The sequence below is a fragment of the Triticum aestivum genome, chromosome 5D, assembly GCF_018294505.1.
Source record: "Triticum aestivum cultivar Chinese Spring chromosome 5D, IWGSC CS RefSeq v2.1, whole genome shotgun sequence".
NCBI classification, from domain to species: domain Eukaryota; kingdom Viridiplantae; phylum Streptophyta; class Magnoliopsida; order Poales; family Poaceae; genus Triticum; species Triticum aestivum.
In genome coordinates this window covers 88,340,500-88,359,276 of record NC_057808.1, presented here as the reverse complement: position 1 = coordinate 88,359,276, position 18,777 = coordinate 88,340,500, and positions in this window count along the sequence as shown.

Genomic DNA, 18,777 nt, shown 5'->3' with positions numbered 1-18,777 from the left:
GTTAGAGCCCAACGCCTCGCTCGGGTTCAGTTAAAGCACAACGCCTCACACACATACACGCGTACGTGTACGAGAGAAACGCGCAAACCTCCATGCATCATTCGGCCCCGACCACCCACCGTAACCGGAAACTCCCTAATATTTTCCTCGCCCTCGCTTCTACCATGATTTTTTCCGTCATGGACAACCCAAAGAATGTCATGCATGTGCGTCTCTGGCCCGCCCAGGATGAAAAGCCCATTTTCTTTCATGATTTTTGGTCATAGAAGTAGGATCCCACCACATCTATGATGATACCGGGTTTTGTCACAATTATCGTCATAGAAGTGTCATAAGCATGACAGGAAAAAAATGTGTTCGACCCAAAATGTCACGGATGTGTTTCTTTAGTGTAATCGAGCTTGGCATGCCATCTTAGCTAAGCAGATTGAGTGCAGAACAGGGCAAGGAAGCTTCTTAAGCAGAACATATTGACTGTAAACTACTTCGGCAAAGTGTGAGATTAACAGCGTCTATCAGCTAACATCCAGCGCTAGACCGACATGCACGGGGCCTCAATCTAGAATGCGCATATCGTGGGAGAAGCTAACCACCGTGCGTATCCACATGAACGTCGCCAGCGGTGGTGGCGCTGACCGCCGTGCGTCTCCACAAGAACGTCACTAGCAGTGGTGGCGCGACTAGAGGACGGCAGTCTACGAGAGCGTACCGTGGGAGCGAGAGGATCGCCATGCGTCCCCTTGATGAACCGTGGCACCGACGTATCAGCGCGGCAGGGAGGGCGGCTTTGGTGGAGAAAATGGAGTGAAGGGGGCCGGGGGGGTTTGGGGAATATTATTGGCTAGTTGGCCGAAGGGCGGTTGAATTTGGGATTTGGGGGAATTTTTGGGGGGGATTTTCGCGCGGTGGGCGAGAGGAGTTTGGCGCATGGTCAGTTTCTCCAAGTGCAGGACCGACCGTGTGTGGGGTGCAATGCGACCGCGACAGGCGTGTTGCGAGTGTACCGCCTTTTTTTCCTTTTAAACTTGGTGCTTCGCCCCCTCAAAAAAAAACTTGGTGCTTCGCGCGATCCATCAATACTACTACTAGTAATCCGGTAATCCCGACTGAAACAGCGCGGCCAGGTCTTTTCCTGCGCGATATGTTGGGAGGTTGGCTTAGTTGGTTTTTTTAGGACGAGTAATGCTACACATACGTAATTCCAGTTACCTAATTAACGTAATGTGAAACGTGTGAGCTGTTGATTGTAGATTGGGGGAGGGAGGGGCCCACCACCATGAAAATCAGGGGAGAGAGAGAGACAATTTACGTTAACCCTGTGGTAGGTTCCCGTAGATGTAGAAAGATGTGAAATGCGTGAATGTGTAGTGGACGTACTATTGGAGTGCCTAAGATAAATTGTGTATGTAGACCCTATGTGTTTATTTACTTCGTATGTTAGCTTTGTCTCGGTTCAAACCTTCTAAGTTTATACACACAAAAACAAATCATCATTCCATATACTCCTACAATATATCTTACTATTATTGTGAAAGTTCATATACACCGGACGAGATTAATGCAAACACGACAGATTTTCATTACATTTCAAACTTTTATAGGACAGAAAAATAAAACAAACCCGACCCTAAACCTATTCTGTGGCGGCGACCGACGTCCTCCATCTGCGATCTCCATGTACGGGGGCGGGGTTCAAGACCCATGAAGTGAAGGTGCGGTCTCCGGCGAGTAAGAGTAGAACACGGGAGACGGACCGGCCAGTTGGCACACCATGCCCTGCCGCCTCCCATGCCCTACTCATCCTCAAAGGAGTCCCCGACCTCGGCTCTGTCGGACGTTCAACGACGACAAGTAGGATGCGTGGCTGACGGTGCTCCCGTCGTCGGCCGCCAGCGTGGCCACCGCTTGTGCAGTCGCGTCCGCGTCCGGCTACTCCGCTATTGTGTCGCGAGCGGCGACTTGAGGGAGGGCGACGACTTCGAGCTTCATCCCCGAAGAGAAGCTCTCCCGCAGAGCGTTCACGCTCGCGGTCATGGCGGATGTGGTGCGAGGTAGCAGGATGATGCGCTATGGTGTGGAGTTTAGCTGGGCGTTGCCACTTTAAGTAGCACATTCCAGTGAGCCCAAGCGTCCGGGTGCGTCATTAAGTCGTCGAAGTTGGTTCCTCAGGCACCGAGCCTCTTAATCACAGCATACGGACGGACGACATGAATGCAGGCAGCTGGTGCCGGCTTGAAACGCACCACGCGACGGCGCGAGGGACGAGGGTTTTTGGTGTGCCAGGGTAGTCAGCTGCGGTCGTGGCAACGTTGGAGATGCCCTTTGCTCACATGCGATCCCCACATGTCATTGAAAAAGGAAGACGACACAGCATGGTCTCAGGTCCTGGGGATGCAGTAGGCCACGCTACAACACTCCACGGACGCGTCGCGGCGCGCGCGCACTTCGGCGCCTTGTGCATCCTCGACGAGCCGGGTGTTGATCTGCTGGTCGTGCCACAGCGCTAACGCCACCCTCGCACACTGAAGCTGACCGTGTCGGAGGGAGTATATTGTACGTTCATAAGCGAAACGAACGTACTGTACCCACCCTAGTCCTCTTTCAATCGATCTCCGGACCCCGAGATGAAACCGAGAGAGAACGAGTGGGTTCATGTGTGATACCTAAGGCAGATTCAAAATTTTGAACCGGTGATCATAACATTAGCAAATCATATATAAAGGGTATTCAATGTTCATTTCGCTTTTGAACGTACAATATACTCCCTCCGATCCTTTCTAGTTTACATATAAGTTTTATGTGTAGTCAAAGTATCTCTACTTTGATCAAACTTATAGAAAAATATCAACATTCAACAACGCCCAATCAATATTGTTTGATTCATACGTACTCCTAGATTTGTATTCAAACAGAGATGGTTTCCAATTTGTTTTCAAACACGTGAATGTTCTTGTTCTCGTGCATGCTCTTCCTACTAGGATTTCGCCACGTATAGCCAGTCCAATAGTAACTTTTTTAAGCTCCCTGTCCAATAGTACTAGTGGAGTACTGACAACATCTGTAGTAGTGTATGCAGTGCTCATAGTACTAGTACTCCCTCCTTCCATTTATATAGGGCCTAATACATTTTTTAAAACCGCCTTTGACTATTGACAAGATTAATAGTACATGAGATGTATAATGTGAAAATTATATCATTGGAAGCTCCTTTCACATACGAATTTGACCATATGCTTTGTGTAAGTTGCATGTCATATATTATTACTCTAACATTTGGTCAAAGTTAGCCTCGAAAAACGCATTAGGCCCTGTATAGATGGAAGGAGGGAGTCGTAGTAGAAGTGGATCCTCTGACGTAGGTATCCCTGCCTTACCCTGCCTTTCGGTCGCTGACTGGGGGCCCCATGCTTGCTAGGCCCCGCATGTCAGTTACTGAATGGGTTCGGCCACGTCAGGGGATCCTCATCCGTAGTATAGTCCCTTTGTTTTTATTTACTCCGCATAAAACAGAGGGAGTAGTATGACGAGGGCGGGGGAGGGGGAGGGACGTCGGTTTGCTCTCAACTGCGGTCCCACAAGCGAGTGAAAACGCAAGACGAAGCGCGATCCATTCGGTGAGCGACATGGAGGGTCCAGCGTGCTGGGGTGCAACGCGAACACGACAAGAGCGATGTACAGTCAAAACCAATTGATCGGTCGTCACCGGACCACTATTCACACCAGAACCTTCACTGCTCGGCCTACGCTAGCCACTGCCCCAAAACCACACCTCCTCTCCAGCCCATTCCCCCACCTTTCGATACCCTAGCCCGCATTAAGCGTCCCCTAGTTCGCCGGAAAGCCATGGTGCGCCGCAAGATCTTGTACTACAAGATGCTGACGCCGGAGCGCCGTGCAGAAATCGCGGCGGTGGTCGGCGCCACAGAACTACGTTCCCAAGCTCGCTTTGCGGCGGGCCAATCCCTGAGTTCTCTGGAGCCAAGCTTCGAGGAGGAGGAAGTCGATCCAATGTTCATGGCGGAGGTCGCGGCGCAGAAGGCCGTTGATGCGTATGAGACGATGGACATCGACTTCGTGCCAGCGTCCGGGTCCCCCATGGTGCAGGCGGACCAGTGGTTCAACCTGGCAATACTAAAGGAGGATCGGGAGGCGGAGGCTCTACTCAACACGAAGCGCACGCATGCCGCTACAATCGAGGCTCTCCTGCCGTAGAACCGGATGTCATGGATGTGAACTAGGTGGCGGAGGATCAACTTGACGCGGAGCGCGCGGATGCCGCTACCATCGAGGCCCTCCTGCAGGCGGAACCAGTCGTCCTGGACTTGAACCGGGCGACGGAGGTTGAACTCGACGCGGAGCGCGCGGATGCCGCTACCATCGAGGCCCTCCTCCAGGCGGAACCGGACATCCTGGACTTGAACCGGGCGGCAGAGGCTCAACTCATCGCAGAGCGCGCGGATGCCGCTGCCATCGAGGCCCTCCCACATGCGGAACCGGACGTCCTGGACTTGAACCGGGCGGTGCTCTCGTCCGTCCAGAGCGCTCGCACGCTCCGCGTGAACGAGTAGCTGGAGGCCGAGGACAACCACGGTGCGGAGACACATGTCGGCAGCTACAGCTGGTTCGCGCCGGCAGCCAAAGACGACGAGGCTGTCTCGTTCTACGAGTAGTGATAGCTTTTCTTTATGTTGTTATTTTTAGGGATCTTTTGCTGTGTAAAAACATATATTTATGCAAGTCGCCCGACTTTCATCATTTGGGCCAGTCGACCATTTCAGGCAGTTGGATGAATATCCTACGCCTCCTAACCCTTCTTCCTCACCTCTTCTTCTTCCCCAACAGACCACCGCACGAGCGGTACGGATCTTCCCCAACATGCGGTTGGATAAACATACTGTATGAACGAAAATTATGTGTCAGTGGTAGGATGGCTGAGTTTGGTTTGATCACATGCGGTAGCACATGTCAGTGAGGGTGCGTTCCCTTGGTTGGGTTTGCGGCATGCAGGAGCGACTGTGTGAGGGTGAAGTGCGACCGCGGCGTGCAGGAGCAACTGTGTGAGGGTGCGGTGCGACCGCGACAGCACTGCGCAAGTGTACCTCCTTTTCATTTTTGAAAACTTTAGGCAAGCTTGGCAAAAATGTGTGGCGAAGTATGGCAATGCAAGGCCTAGACCCAAACAGGATACAAGTACGTACGTAGGAGTACTACTTGTGTTAAAAAGAAAGGCAGGGTTTTCCTTCGCGGGATTGATCGATACAAATCCTCGTTTGACGTGTCAATTAATGCGTATTTTTTCTCCAACGCCCACAAACCTAACCATCTCACTCATCGCTTGATTAATGCAGCACCATGCAAACCAACCTTCTCACTTCCGCATGCATGCAAGGGTATATTAATGTCCTTGGTTGCTAGTACGAGGCAAACCCCATCAATTTTGCCCCAGTTAGTGTCAGCGACCTTCTGCAAATTGTCATTTTGATATACTGACCTTGTGTACAAAAAATGGAGGTAGTAACTATTTGACTTCCTTCCCCATTGCGGTGACGTCGATGATATCTCGAACGTTGTGGTTTGGCGAAGTGCGTTCGACGGAGAATACCATTGAGGGAGACCACGGCAAGTCGTTCGCAAGTGCCACCTGTAAGCCGAGACAACCGCCTGATTTGCATCCAGGAAGTCCGTTGAACCAAAGGACGCGTAAATGCACTAGTACTACACAATAGTCCTCGCATAAAAAAGTACTACACAATAGCGTCGTCCGTCCAGCTTAGTGCGGTGAGGAGTCAGCGAAGAGTGAAATGATGGTTGCTTCGTCCGTGCTTTGTGATTTGACGCCTCACTGCTTTGTGGTTTGTGATAGAAGGGACAGGGGAGTAGACTCTGTGCTCTATACTGTACATGCGTCCAAGCACGGGAGAAAAAGGGGAGACGTTGAATTTTTTTATTCCTTCAATCAATCAATTAGGGAGCTTCGGTTCCATCTTTTTAGCTTTGGCAGCACCGTCCACAATGGTTCCCATCAATGCCAAAAGCTATTTTCACATTTGGCTAAACAATGTGGATGCCCTTAACCGTACCACTAGGTTTTGCTCCTGTGTGCTATCTATACAAATCTCAATTATATTGATCTAAAAAATTATAGTATCAAGATTAGTAAAAAGGAGGTGATTTTGCCGCGTGGATGGCGGGAGAGGTTTCTTATTTTTAGAGGACGTTGGCCTGGCGGTTTGCTAACATGCGGTCCCACGTGTCAGTGCTTTACCACGCCAATCCGCGTCCCACATGAGACAGAACAACGGCAGAAGCAACACGTGGTTAACTTGACGAAGACGAGGGAGAAGCGGATTCAGCAACGAGTGAAATGATGTTTGCTTCGTCCCTCCAACTTCTTTTTTAGCATTATTTCTTTGTCCCTCCAACTTAATTGTGGGAAAGGTGCAACTTTGTGATTTGACGCCTCATTGCTCATTACTACGTCGACGCCATGATTAGGTTGCTTCACCCCTGCTGCTCTGCACTGTATTTCGGTATGGCACGTGGACCCGGTTGCTTGATTTCCCACATGTCGGCGAAAGGGACTAGAAAATTTATGAAAGCAAGCGCTCCACTCTTACGACGGAGGAGTACACGACACGGCGGCCTAGTGAACTATTACTTGTACTGTATTACTACTATAGTTTTGCTGTTTCGCACGATCCATCGATACAAACCTGATTAAACAGGAAAGAGCGGGATTTTTCCCGCGCGATAGATGATACTGGCCATACATTTCAAAGGCAATTTGAATGTATGCAAACTGAATAATTAAGTAACAATATGAGATCTAGTAAAACTAAAAACACATATGATTTATTATGTTAGAGTGTATTAGTAATGTTGTATTACATAGTTGTTAGATGTAACATGCGAGAACGTGTAGAGATGTAGTTTTGGAGGGCCTACAAAGAGAAAAGCGTAATACGGTCACCGGACTTCAGAATACGCTCATTACGGTCACTATATATGTTTTGCGGTGATTATGCGGTCACTTGCTCACCGTTCAGCATCGGATTGCACTCTGTTGACCGGCCAAATAGTTTGCGTGGCACTATGTTGACTAGTTAAATTGACCACATTCCTTGTGGGTCCCACCTGTCAGTTTGCATAGGAAAAAGGTCAGATAAACACAAATTTACGCAGGCGTGACAAGACTCCAACCCGTGCGCGGGAACCACCTGGTTGTGTATGTGTCTCTCAGGGCCTGATGTGTGCGCATGCACATGTAGGTTGAGCACTTGAGCATAAGAGTGTGTGTTGGTCATGTGGTGTGTGCATGCATGCGTGCGTGTGTGCGTGTGAGTGTTGCGTGTGTGTGCGTGGCTATGTGTGTATGTGTGAGTGTTGCGTGCATGCGTGGCTGTGTGTGTTCGTGTGAGTGTTGTGTGCATGCAGTTTGTGTGCATGCGTGCGTGTGTGTATAACCACCACACCAGCTCATGTGTGTTAGAACAGACGGCTCAGCATACCAATACAAGGCCACCTTGACCGTTGTGCCTGCGGTCATGACTTCGAACCACCGTCCAATATTTTTTTTATCATCTGTTTTCATTCTTACTAGCAAGATACCCGTGCGTTGGACGTAACATCAAGATGCATTTGTATGAGTAGTTTATCTTGTGTGAGAAAAGGATGAACGAGGGAAGACCTTATTTGCAAATGTGGAGAGGGGTGTGGGTACCTTTTTTGCAAAATTGCCATAGTCTCCTTCCTACCCGCCAGATATAAATCGGACGGCCTATATTGCAGGATGGCAGGCACACCATCATCACCAACTCTGTTTTTTATAAGAGTAGAGTAGATACACGCCGACAGGTGGGCCCAATGGTAGTGAGATAATGTGATGCAACACTAGAGGTTCCACGTGGAGCGTGTAACTGGTCAATGATGATCCCCAACTGCAAGGAATCATTATAGCAATTTCCAAAGGTGGAAGTGATAAATATGGAGTGTCGAACCCACAAGGAGCTAATGGTAAGATCAATATTCTCTCAAGTCCTATCTGCCACTGATACGACTCTACGTACACGGAACGTTTGCTTCCATCTAGAAACGAGAAATAAAACTATGTTGTGGGTATGAAGAGGATAACTTTGCATGATATCGGAGAACTGAAATATAAAAGTAGATGCTGTTATCATAAAGTTAGAATATATTACTATAAATTATAAATAGAGAGTGTGGAATAATGATGGGTCAGTGTGCGGAATTGTCCTAGGCAATTGTTAACAAGATCAGTAATCATTATTGCAATTTCATATAAGGAAGAGGCATAAGCTAACATACTTTCTCTTCTTGGATCATATGCACTTATGATTGGAACTCTAGCAAGCATACGCAACTACTAAAAATCATTAGGGTAAAACCCAACCATAACATTAAAGCATCAAGTCCCCCTTATCCCATACGCAACAACCCCCTTACTCGGGTTTAAGCTTCTGTCACTCTAGCAACCCACTATAAGCGAATCATGAACGTATTGCAACACCCTACAGCGGGAATCCCTCACGTGTGCACGGCACGGAAGGCACCATAGGACAGCACCAAAATAAAACATACAACTCAACCCAACCTATATCATCAATCAACCCAAAAGATAAAGGAAATCTACTCAAGACATCATAGGATGGCAACACATCATTGGATCATAATATGTGGCATAAAGCACCATGTTCAAGTAGGGGATTACAGCGGGGTGCGGGAGAGTGGACCGCGTAAAAGAGATAAGGATGGTGATGATGATGGTGATGTTGATGAAGACGATCACCGCGGCGATGGTTCCCCCGATGGCACTTCGGCACCACTGAGAGAGAGGGGGAGAGGTTCTCCCCCTTGTGCTTCCTCCTGCATGGCCTCTCCCTAGATGGGGAGAGGCTCTCCCTCTAGTCCTTGGCCTCCATGGCGATGATGGCCCCCTCCAGGATCCTCCTCCATGGCCTCCGGTGATGATGGCCCCCTCCGGCAGGGTGCCAGAGAGGGCCTAGATTGGATTTTCGTGGCTACAGAGGCTTGCGGCGGCAGAACTTTCGGTCTGTCTTCTGTTTTGGATTTTTTAGGATTTATAGGAGGGGTTGGCGTCGGTTTCACGTCAGGGCGGCCCCACGAGGCGATCACAAGGTCGAAGGGCGTGCCCTAGGGGGTGGGGGCGCCCTCCACCCTTGTTGTTAGCCCGTGACTCTTCTTCCGTATCTTTTCTTCCAGTATTTTTTATATTTTCCAGAAAAAATCTCCGTTAATTTTCAGCTCGTTCTGAGAACTTTTATTTCTGCACAAAAACAACACCACGGTAGTTCTGCTGAAAACAGCGCCAGTCTGGGTTAGTTCTAATCAAATCATATAGAATTGTTGTAAACATGGCATGCATACTTCATAAATTATAGATACGTCGGAGACGTATCAGCATCCCCAAGCTTAATTCCTGTTCGTCCTCGAGTAGGTAAATGATAAAAGAAATAATTTATGAAGTGTGAATGCTATCAAGTGCACAAGTTTGATCAATGAAAGTTCCAAGCACTTTTTCTAGCATTATTCTTTATCATAAACAGTAGCTCATCTTCATAAAACTTCTCATGATCAAGTAACGAGCTATTCACATGTTAAAGTATAGACCATAAACTTTCTTGAAAATTAACAAACCATGTTCTTAGTCATCAAACAATTGCAATTCATCTTATTTTCAGGAAGGGTCTATGTAAGAGCTTTGATTTAGCAAATTCCGCATACTCAACTATCATTTAATCTTTCACAATTGCTAACACTCACATGATATTTATGGGTTCAAAGTTTCAATCGGACACAGAGAAAGATAGGGGCTTATAGTTTCGCCTCCCAACCTTTTACCTCAAGGGTAATGTCAACAATAATAATTTATGATAACCTACATCCGGGTGGATATATATATATATATATATATATATCAGGATCGCTCGAACACATAGTGCTTGCCAAAAGAAAAAGTGTAAAAAGGAAAGGTGATGATCACCACGACTCTTGTATAAGGGTAGAAGATAAAAGTAAAAGATAGGCCCTTCACAGAGGCAAGCAGAGGTTGTCATGCGCTTTTTATGGTTGGATGCACAAAATCTTAATGCAAAAGAACGTCACTTTATATTGTCGCTTGTGATAAAGACCTTTATTATGCAATCTGTCACTTTTATTTCTTCGATATCACAAGTTCGTATAAAGCTTATTTTCTTCACACTAATAGATCATACATATTTAGAGAGAGCAATTTTCACCGATGACAACTTACTTGAAGGATCCTACTCAATCCATAGGTAGGTATGGTGGACTCTCATGGCAAAACTGGTTTAAGGGATGTTTGGAAGCACAAATAGTATCGCTACTTGGTGCAAAGAATTTGGCTAGCATGAGGTGGGAAGGCAAGCTCAACATGTTTGGATGATCCATGACAATATAAATTCTATTTAGGTATAAGAAAACATAACTCATTATGTTGTCTTCCTTGTCCAACGTCAACTTTTTAGCATGTCATATTTTAATGAGTGCTCACAATTACCAAAGATGTCCAAGATAGTATATTTATATGTGAAATCTCTCTTCCTTCAATATTCTTTCATGAATTGTTCAAGACCAATGTTGATTTTGCTAACTTTCAATAAATTTTACCACCTATTCTTATTATAAGTGAAGTCATTACTCCCCATGGGATAAGCATATGAAGCATATAAAATTTCAGATCTATGATATTCAATTCATTCACTCATTTACTCATAGGATATAAGTGAAGCACGTGAGCAAATGAAAAACTACTCCAAGAAGATATAAGTGAAGGACAATGAGTAGTCAAATAATTAACTAGCCATGGGAGGAATCTCTCTTATTCAAGATTTCAGATCCAATGATTTTATTCAAACAACAAGTAAAGTGAAAATACGCTCCAAGCAAAACACATATCATGTGACGAATTAAAATATAGCTCCGAGTAAGGTATACCGATGGTTTTGAAGACGAAAGAGGGGATGGCTCCCGGGTCATCCCCAAGCTTAGGCGCTTGAGTCTTCCTTGAATATTATCTTGGGGTGCCTTGGGCATCCCCAAGCTTAGGATCTTTCCACTCCTTATTCTCGTTGTATCGATATCTCACCCAAAACTTGAAAATTCAATCACACAAAACTTAACGGAACTTCGTGAGATGGGTTAGTATGAGAAAGGCAAATCATTCACTTTGGTACTATCAAGACAAGATTCATAATTGTTCTCACACAATGCCTATTGTACCATATCATATCTACAATTTATATTGAGCAATATAAGCCATAGAAACTAGAAAACAAGCAAACTATGCATTGAAAACAGAATCTGTCAAAAACAGAACATTCTGTAATGATCTGAATAATAACCATACTTCTGCTAGGCACCAACAGAGACATTTTGCCCAGCATCTTGCCTCCGAGAAAAACTGTTATGGCTAAACGCCCAGTTGCCAGAGCTTTGTTTGGAGGTTTATCTGAAGATGTTCTATCTGGTACTGACAATGTTGTGCCTGAAGATGTTATATCTGGAGATGTTGTGCCTGGTGGCTTGGAGGAGATCTCTCTTTCCTCTTCTGTGGTTTTTACAGCTGAGTCGCAGATTAAGGAAAAGAAACAGAGATGAAGAAAGAAGACGGCTGCCCCATTGGTGGATACTTCTGTGAGGAGGTGCACAGGAAGCGTGGCAAAGCTGGATGGTTTTAAACCGGTGATCTTTGAAGAACTCTCTATTCAGCCCACTAAAAGGTGTCCTCGGTCCAAGCCCATAGAAGCCATGGCCCAGCCCACTACTGAAGATGCTGGCGGTGATGACAAGTCTGAAGATGTTCCTCCACACACTTCTCTCAAGGTGCTGCAGGCAATTGGAGTGGAGCTGGAGATCGACCCCAAGCTGCTCTCCAGGGATAAGCTTATGGCTAACCCCAAGGATGACTCCTCCTCCTCCAGCGTTTGAATGTTGACGTTTAATACTTTATCTAGGTGTAGCGAGCCTGTTAAATCTATTTTCTTTTATGTCGTTCTGAAACTGATGGAGTATGGTCAAAACTGGGTGCATTTTGTCTGTTATGACTTGGGATGTATGGCATTGTATGTCATGCTATTTCTGCTACACTTTTATTTGTTTCTATATGAATCGAATGCACATGCGTAACTAGAAGGTGCTTTGTTGGAATGTCCGTGGTCCGAATTCTGAAACACGGAAACGCTTTGTTAGAGAGAAAGTGACTGAAAGTCAGTGTGCAGTGGTTTTCTTGCAAGAAACTAAGATCTTTGATTGCTCTCGTACTTTAATTAAAAGCATTTGCCCTGCGGGTTTTGATCAGTTCATTGAATCTCCCTCTAGAGGAGCGTCTGGAGGCATTCTAACTGTGTGGCGTTCAAATGTTTTTACGGGTACTTTATAGAAGTAAAACCCTTTGGTATTGTGATCAATTTCGCATCGGTGCATAATAATGATCAATGGTTTTTGGTAAATGTTTATGGGCCTTGCCAAGGTGTACTGAGGAATGAGTTTGTTAGCTGGCTTTACAATCTTCAGGTAGAACCTGAACAGAAATGGCTGTTGTTGGGAGATTTCAATTTTATAAGATCCATGGATAACCGAAATCTTCCTGGTGGAGATGTCAATGATATTTTCATCTTTAATGAGATCATAGGTCACTTGGCGCTATTGGAGCTTCCTTTAAAAGGCAGAAGATTCACATGGTCAAACATGTAGGATTTTCCACTCCTTGAACAATTGGATTGGTTTTTTACCTCTACTAGTTGGATCAACCTGTATCCTATGACATAAGTCACACCTCTTGCTAAAACTGCTTCAGATCATGTTCCTTGTTTAATCTCTATCTGCACCACTATCCCAAGAGCTCATATTTTTAGATTTGAAAACTATTGGGTGCATCAACCTGGTTTTATGGAATGTGTGCAGGAGGTTTGGAACATAACTTCTTATAAAACTCATATCTCAGCCGTTATTGTGGACAAATTGAAATCCTTGAGGTTTGCACTCCAGAAATGGCAGAAAGGGTTGTCCCATATCAAAACACTGATTGAGAAGTGTAATTGGGTAATCCTTTGGTTAGATAATTTGGAGGATTTGAGACCCTTGTGTAGATCTGAATTCAATTTCAGGAAGGTGGTGAAAATGCACCATGAACACCTCTTGCACTTGTAGTTTTTATACTGGAGGAAAAGATGCACTATTAGATATATCAAAGTGGGAGAAGAAAACTCAAAGTTCTTCCAGGCCATTACCACTGAGAGGTATAGAAAAGAATTCTATTTCCAGTCTGCAGCTGTCTGATGGTACAATTTCTTCAGATCATGGGGAAATGGCTAAAGAATTTTTGGATACATTCAAGGGTAGAATGGGAACTGTCAAGCCGATTTTGTTGGGTAGTGACATTCTCTCTCTTATTCCAAAAGTGCAGGGGCTTGAGGTGCTCACAAAACCTTTTGAGGTAAAAGAAATTGAGCATGTGATTAAGGAATTACCCATTGATAAGGCACCAAGGCCTGATGGCTTTAAGGGGCTATTTATGAAGAGGTGTTGGCATATTATTTCCAGTGATTTTATTAGGCTGGTTAATGAATTTCATGCAGGAACTGCTCATTTGGAGAATCTCAATGAGGCCTTCATTGCACTGATCCCTAAGAAGCAAACACCTGAGGTTGTTGGAGATTTTAGGCCAATATCTTTGACCAGTGTGGGGCTGAAGTTTCTCACTAAACTTGCAGCTAATAGGTTTCAGGAAGAAATCACCAAATGTGTTCATAAGAATCAATATGTTTTTCTTAAGTCAAGAACAATTTGAGATTGCATTGCTTGGACCTTTGAATATATTCCTCAGTGCAACCAATCAAAGAAGCCAATCATATTGCTCAAGCTTGATTTTGAAAAGGCTTTTGATTCTATTCAGCATGAGGCAATTATAAAGATTCTTGTGGCAAAAGGTTTTGACAACAAATGGATCACCTGGGTTCAGCAGCTGTTATCATCTGCAACTTCTTCCATTTTCTTGAATGGTGTACCTGGAAAGCACTTCAAGTGCAAGTGTGTTGTAAAGCAAGGAGATCATATCTATCCTCTGCTCTTTGTGGTTGTTGCTGATCTTTTGCAGACTATGATTAATGATCTTCTACGTCAGGGCTTGCTAACTTTGCCTTTCTCAACACATGACCCAGATTACCCAGTGGTGCAGTATGCAGATGATACTTTGCTCTTTGTGGCTGCTGATACAGCTCAATTGGAGGTTCTCAAAGTAGTATTGAATTCCTTTTCTTTGGCAACTGGCTTGCAAATTAACTTCCACAAATCTTCAATGTATCCAATTAATGTGGAGACCACTGTTGCCTCTACTCTTGATACCGAATTTGGTTGCCAATTAGGTTCAATGCCTTTCACATATTTGGGATTACCTGTGGGCACCACTTGGCCCAAAATCATAGACCTACTACCTTTAGTAGACTGCATGGAGAGAAGGCTAACTGCTAGCTCATGGTTTCTGCCCCAAGGTAGTAGGTTGCAGCTGGTAAAATCTGTAATCTCCTCACTGCCTATATATTTCCTTTGTAGTCTGTCAATACCACAGGGTATCCTGAAGCAATTGGAGAGAATTCAAAGACAGTGTCTATGGAGGAAATATGGTCAGGAGAAGGGGCATTCTTTGGCTGCTTGGCCTATGTTTTGCAGGCCCAAACTTAAGGGAGGACTTGGAATTCTCAATCTGGGACTGCAAAATGATGCTCTGCTCCTCAAATATCTGAACAAATTTTACAATAGAGCAGATGTACCATGGGTTCATTTGGTATGGGACTCTTATTACTTTCACAGAGTTCCTCATGACACTATCATCTGTGGTTCCTTCTGGTGGAGAGACATTTGCAAATTAATGGACAAATTCAGGGCTGTTACTTCTGTCACAGTTGGCACAGGAGATACAGTGCTTTTTTGGTCAGATCATTGGGAGATTGATAACTCATGTATTCCTCTTCAAGACAGATTTCCAAGGCTCTTCTCATTCTGTTTGGATAAAAAACTCTGTTATGGAAATGTTACAAGCAGGAGATTTGCAGCACATGTTTTCTTTGCCTCTGTCTGAATTGGCTTTTAAGGAGCTCAACCAACTATCAAGCATGTTGGTTGAGATCTCTTTGGACAATGGTTGTAATGACACCTGGGTTTGGAGGCATGGGAAGAAATCTGAATATTCAGCAAAGAAGTATTATGATTTCGTTCACCAACCAGTTCTTGCCAACCCCATACAGAGTTGGGTTTGGAAGAGCTGTTGTACCATGAAAGTTAAATTTTTTGCATGGCTTGTCATAATGGACAGAGTTAACACCAAGGATATGATTGAACGTAGGCATTGGAAAATTAATGATGGGCCTGAGTGTGTTCTTTGCTTGACTGGAGTGCTTGAGGACAGGAACCATCTTTTCTTCCAATGCAACTTTAGTATGAGAATTTGGAATTATCTCCAAGTCACCTGTTTGGATAGCAATGACATGGTCCAAATTGCCTTACATGCCAGGAAGGATTTTAATAAACTGTTCTTCTCAGAAGTGGTCTTCCTTGCATGGTGGAACATTTGGAAAATCAGGAATGATAGGGCTTTTAGACACATCAACCCTTCTTTCAGTCACTGGAGGAATGGTTTCATTCATGACATTACTCTCCTATCCCACAGGATCAAGACCAGATACAGGCATGCTTTGCTCAAGTGGATTGACTTCTTACCTCCTTGAGCTGTTTCACAGATATATTTTCCTTTTCTTAGTTTTAGGCTTAGTGTAGCCTGCCTTGTATAGCCCTTTCTTTTCTGTTTTTGTTCCTCTTCTTGAGGAACCTTTTGTATATTTGTGGGTGAGCTTTAATAAAATGTTGTGGGGTGTAAGCCCTGCAGTCTTCCAGGTCAAAAAACCATACTTCTGCTACTCCAAAAATCCTGAAACATTAGGAAGACCTAAGCAATTTTTATATCAATCTACTATAAAAAAATCATAATTGTTCGACGCTCCTGTGATTTTAATAAATTCTGGGACAGAGCGCATAAGTTTCTATTTTTTCAGAAAGATCAAATCAACTATTACCGTAAGCTATCCCAAAGGCCTTAGTTGGCACAAACACTAATTAAAACACAAAACCACATCTAACCAGAGGATAGATGAATTATTTAATGCAAAACAGAACCTAAAAAGCAAAAACAAAAATAAAGTTGGGTTTCCCCCCAACAAGCGCTATTGTTTAATGCCTTTTAGCTAGGCATGATATTCTAACGATACTCTTCCAAGCCCAATTCCGATGATAATTTTGTTCATACTCTAAAAGATATAAGTGAAGTTCACAGAGCATTCTACAAATGATATATATTTACCAACATCCAAGCTCAAAATATATAAGTGAAGCACATGAAGCATTCTATAAAGTTATACTCAAAAGATTTAAGTGAAGCACCAAAAGCATTGTATAAAGCCATACTCAAAGAATTTAAGTGAAGCACAAAGAGCATTCTACAAATCAATGAAGGGCTATCTCATACTAGCATGGATCATAAAGGAAAAGAAAGGAAAAAATAAACACAAAAGACGCATGTCATGTGAACAAAACAAAAACTAAGGTATACTGATAATTGTTGAAGAAGAAAGATGGGATGCCAACCGGGGCATCCCCAATATTAGATGCTTGAGTATCCTTGAAATATTTACTTGCGGTGCCTTGAGCATCCCCAAGCTTGAGCTCTTGCCTCTCCTTATTCTTCTCATATCGGTAACTCCTCGTTCTTCGAACACTTCATCCACACAAAACTTAACAAACAATCTTATGAGATCCGTTAGTATAATAAAAAAAATCACTACCCTTAGGTACTGTTGTAAACTCATTCCAATTTCATATTAGCATTATATCTACTGTATTCCAACTTCACCATGGTTCATACCCCCCGATACTACCCATAGATTCATCAAAATAAGTGAACAACATGTGGAAAACAGAATCTGTCAAAAACAGGACAACCTGTAGTAATCTGCAACTTTCTTATACTTCTTTAACTCCAAAAATTCTAAAAAAGGAAAATTTAAACAATTTGTATAGAAGTACTGTGCAAAAAGTTTCATAGGCATTCGATGTTCCAGTAAAAAATGAGAGCTCATGCACTACAGCCAAAGTTTCTGTTTTTGCACTGCACATAGCAAACAAACAATCTAATCATCCTACAACCAAAACTTGGCACATTATTTTTATAATACAATGAACATTTACAAGGGGATACTTATTTTTGAGAAACTTCCATGAAAAATTCTACATTGTTTCCATGAGCATGAACACAAGTGTTCAAGGTCGACCCTCACTTCTTCAATGCATAAGCTTCCAATCACTTCTCTTTTTGAAAAAGTTTTTTGGCATAAGAGGCAAGTAATTTTTTTGTATTTTCATTTTGTAATTTTTTTGTCTGTTTCACCCACAACTAAACAAATACAAAATGGAAAACAAAATCTACTTAGTGAAGAAAGCAAACAAGCATACACGAGAATATCAACCCCATGCTATTGCTCCCCGGCAAAGGCGCCAGAAAAGAGCTTGATAATCCCCAAGTGCAAGGAATCATCGTAGCAATTTCCAAAGGTGGAAGTGATAAGTATGGAGTGTCGAATGCACAAGGAGCTAAAGTTAAGATCAATATTCTCTCAAGTCCTATCTGCCACTAATACGACTCTACGTACACCGAACGTTTGCTTCCATCTAGAAACGAGAAATAAAACTACGTTGTGGGTATGAAGAGGATAACTTTGCATGATATCGGAGAACTAAAATATAAAATTAGGTGATGTTATCATAAAATTAGAATATATTACTATAAATTATAAATAGCGAGTGTGGAATAATGATGGGTCGGTGTGCGGAATTGTCCTAGGCAATTGTTAACAAGATCGGTAATCATTATTGCAATTTCATATGAGGGAGAGGCATAAGGTAACATACTTTCTCTTCTTGGCTCATATGCACTTATGATTGGAACTCTATCAAGCATCCGCAACTACTAAAGATCATTAAGGTAAAACCCAACCATAGCATTAAAGCATCAAGTCCCCTTTATCCCATACTCAACAACCCCCTTACTCGGGTTTAAGCTTCTGTCACTCTAGCAACCCACTATAAGTGAATCATGAACGTATTGCAACACCCTATAGCGGGAATCCCTCACATGTGCGCGGCATGGAAGGCACCATAGGACAACACCAAAACAAAACATACAACTCAAACCAATCTATATCATCAATCAACCCAAAAGACAAAGGAAATCTACTCAAGACATCATAGGATGGCAACACATCATTGGATCATAATATGTGGCATAAAGCACCATGTTCAAGTAGGGGATTACAGCGGGGTGCGGGAGAGTGGACTGCGTAAAAGAGATGAGGATGGTGATGATGATGGTGATGTTGATGAAGACGATCACCGCGGTGATGGTTCCCCTGATGGCACTCCGGCGCCACCGAGAGAGAGGGGGAGAGGTTCTCCCCCTTGTGCTTCCTCCTCCATGGCCACCCCCCTAGATGGGGAGAGGTCTCACTCTAGTCCTTGGCCTCCATGGCGATGATGGCCCCCTCCGGGATCCTCCTCCATGGCCTCCAGTGATGATGGCACCCTCCGGCAGGGTGCCAGAGAGGGCCTAGATTGGTTTTTCGTGGCTACAGAGGCTTGCGGTGGCGGAACTTCCGATCTCTCTTCTGGTCTAGG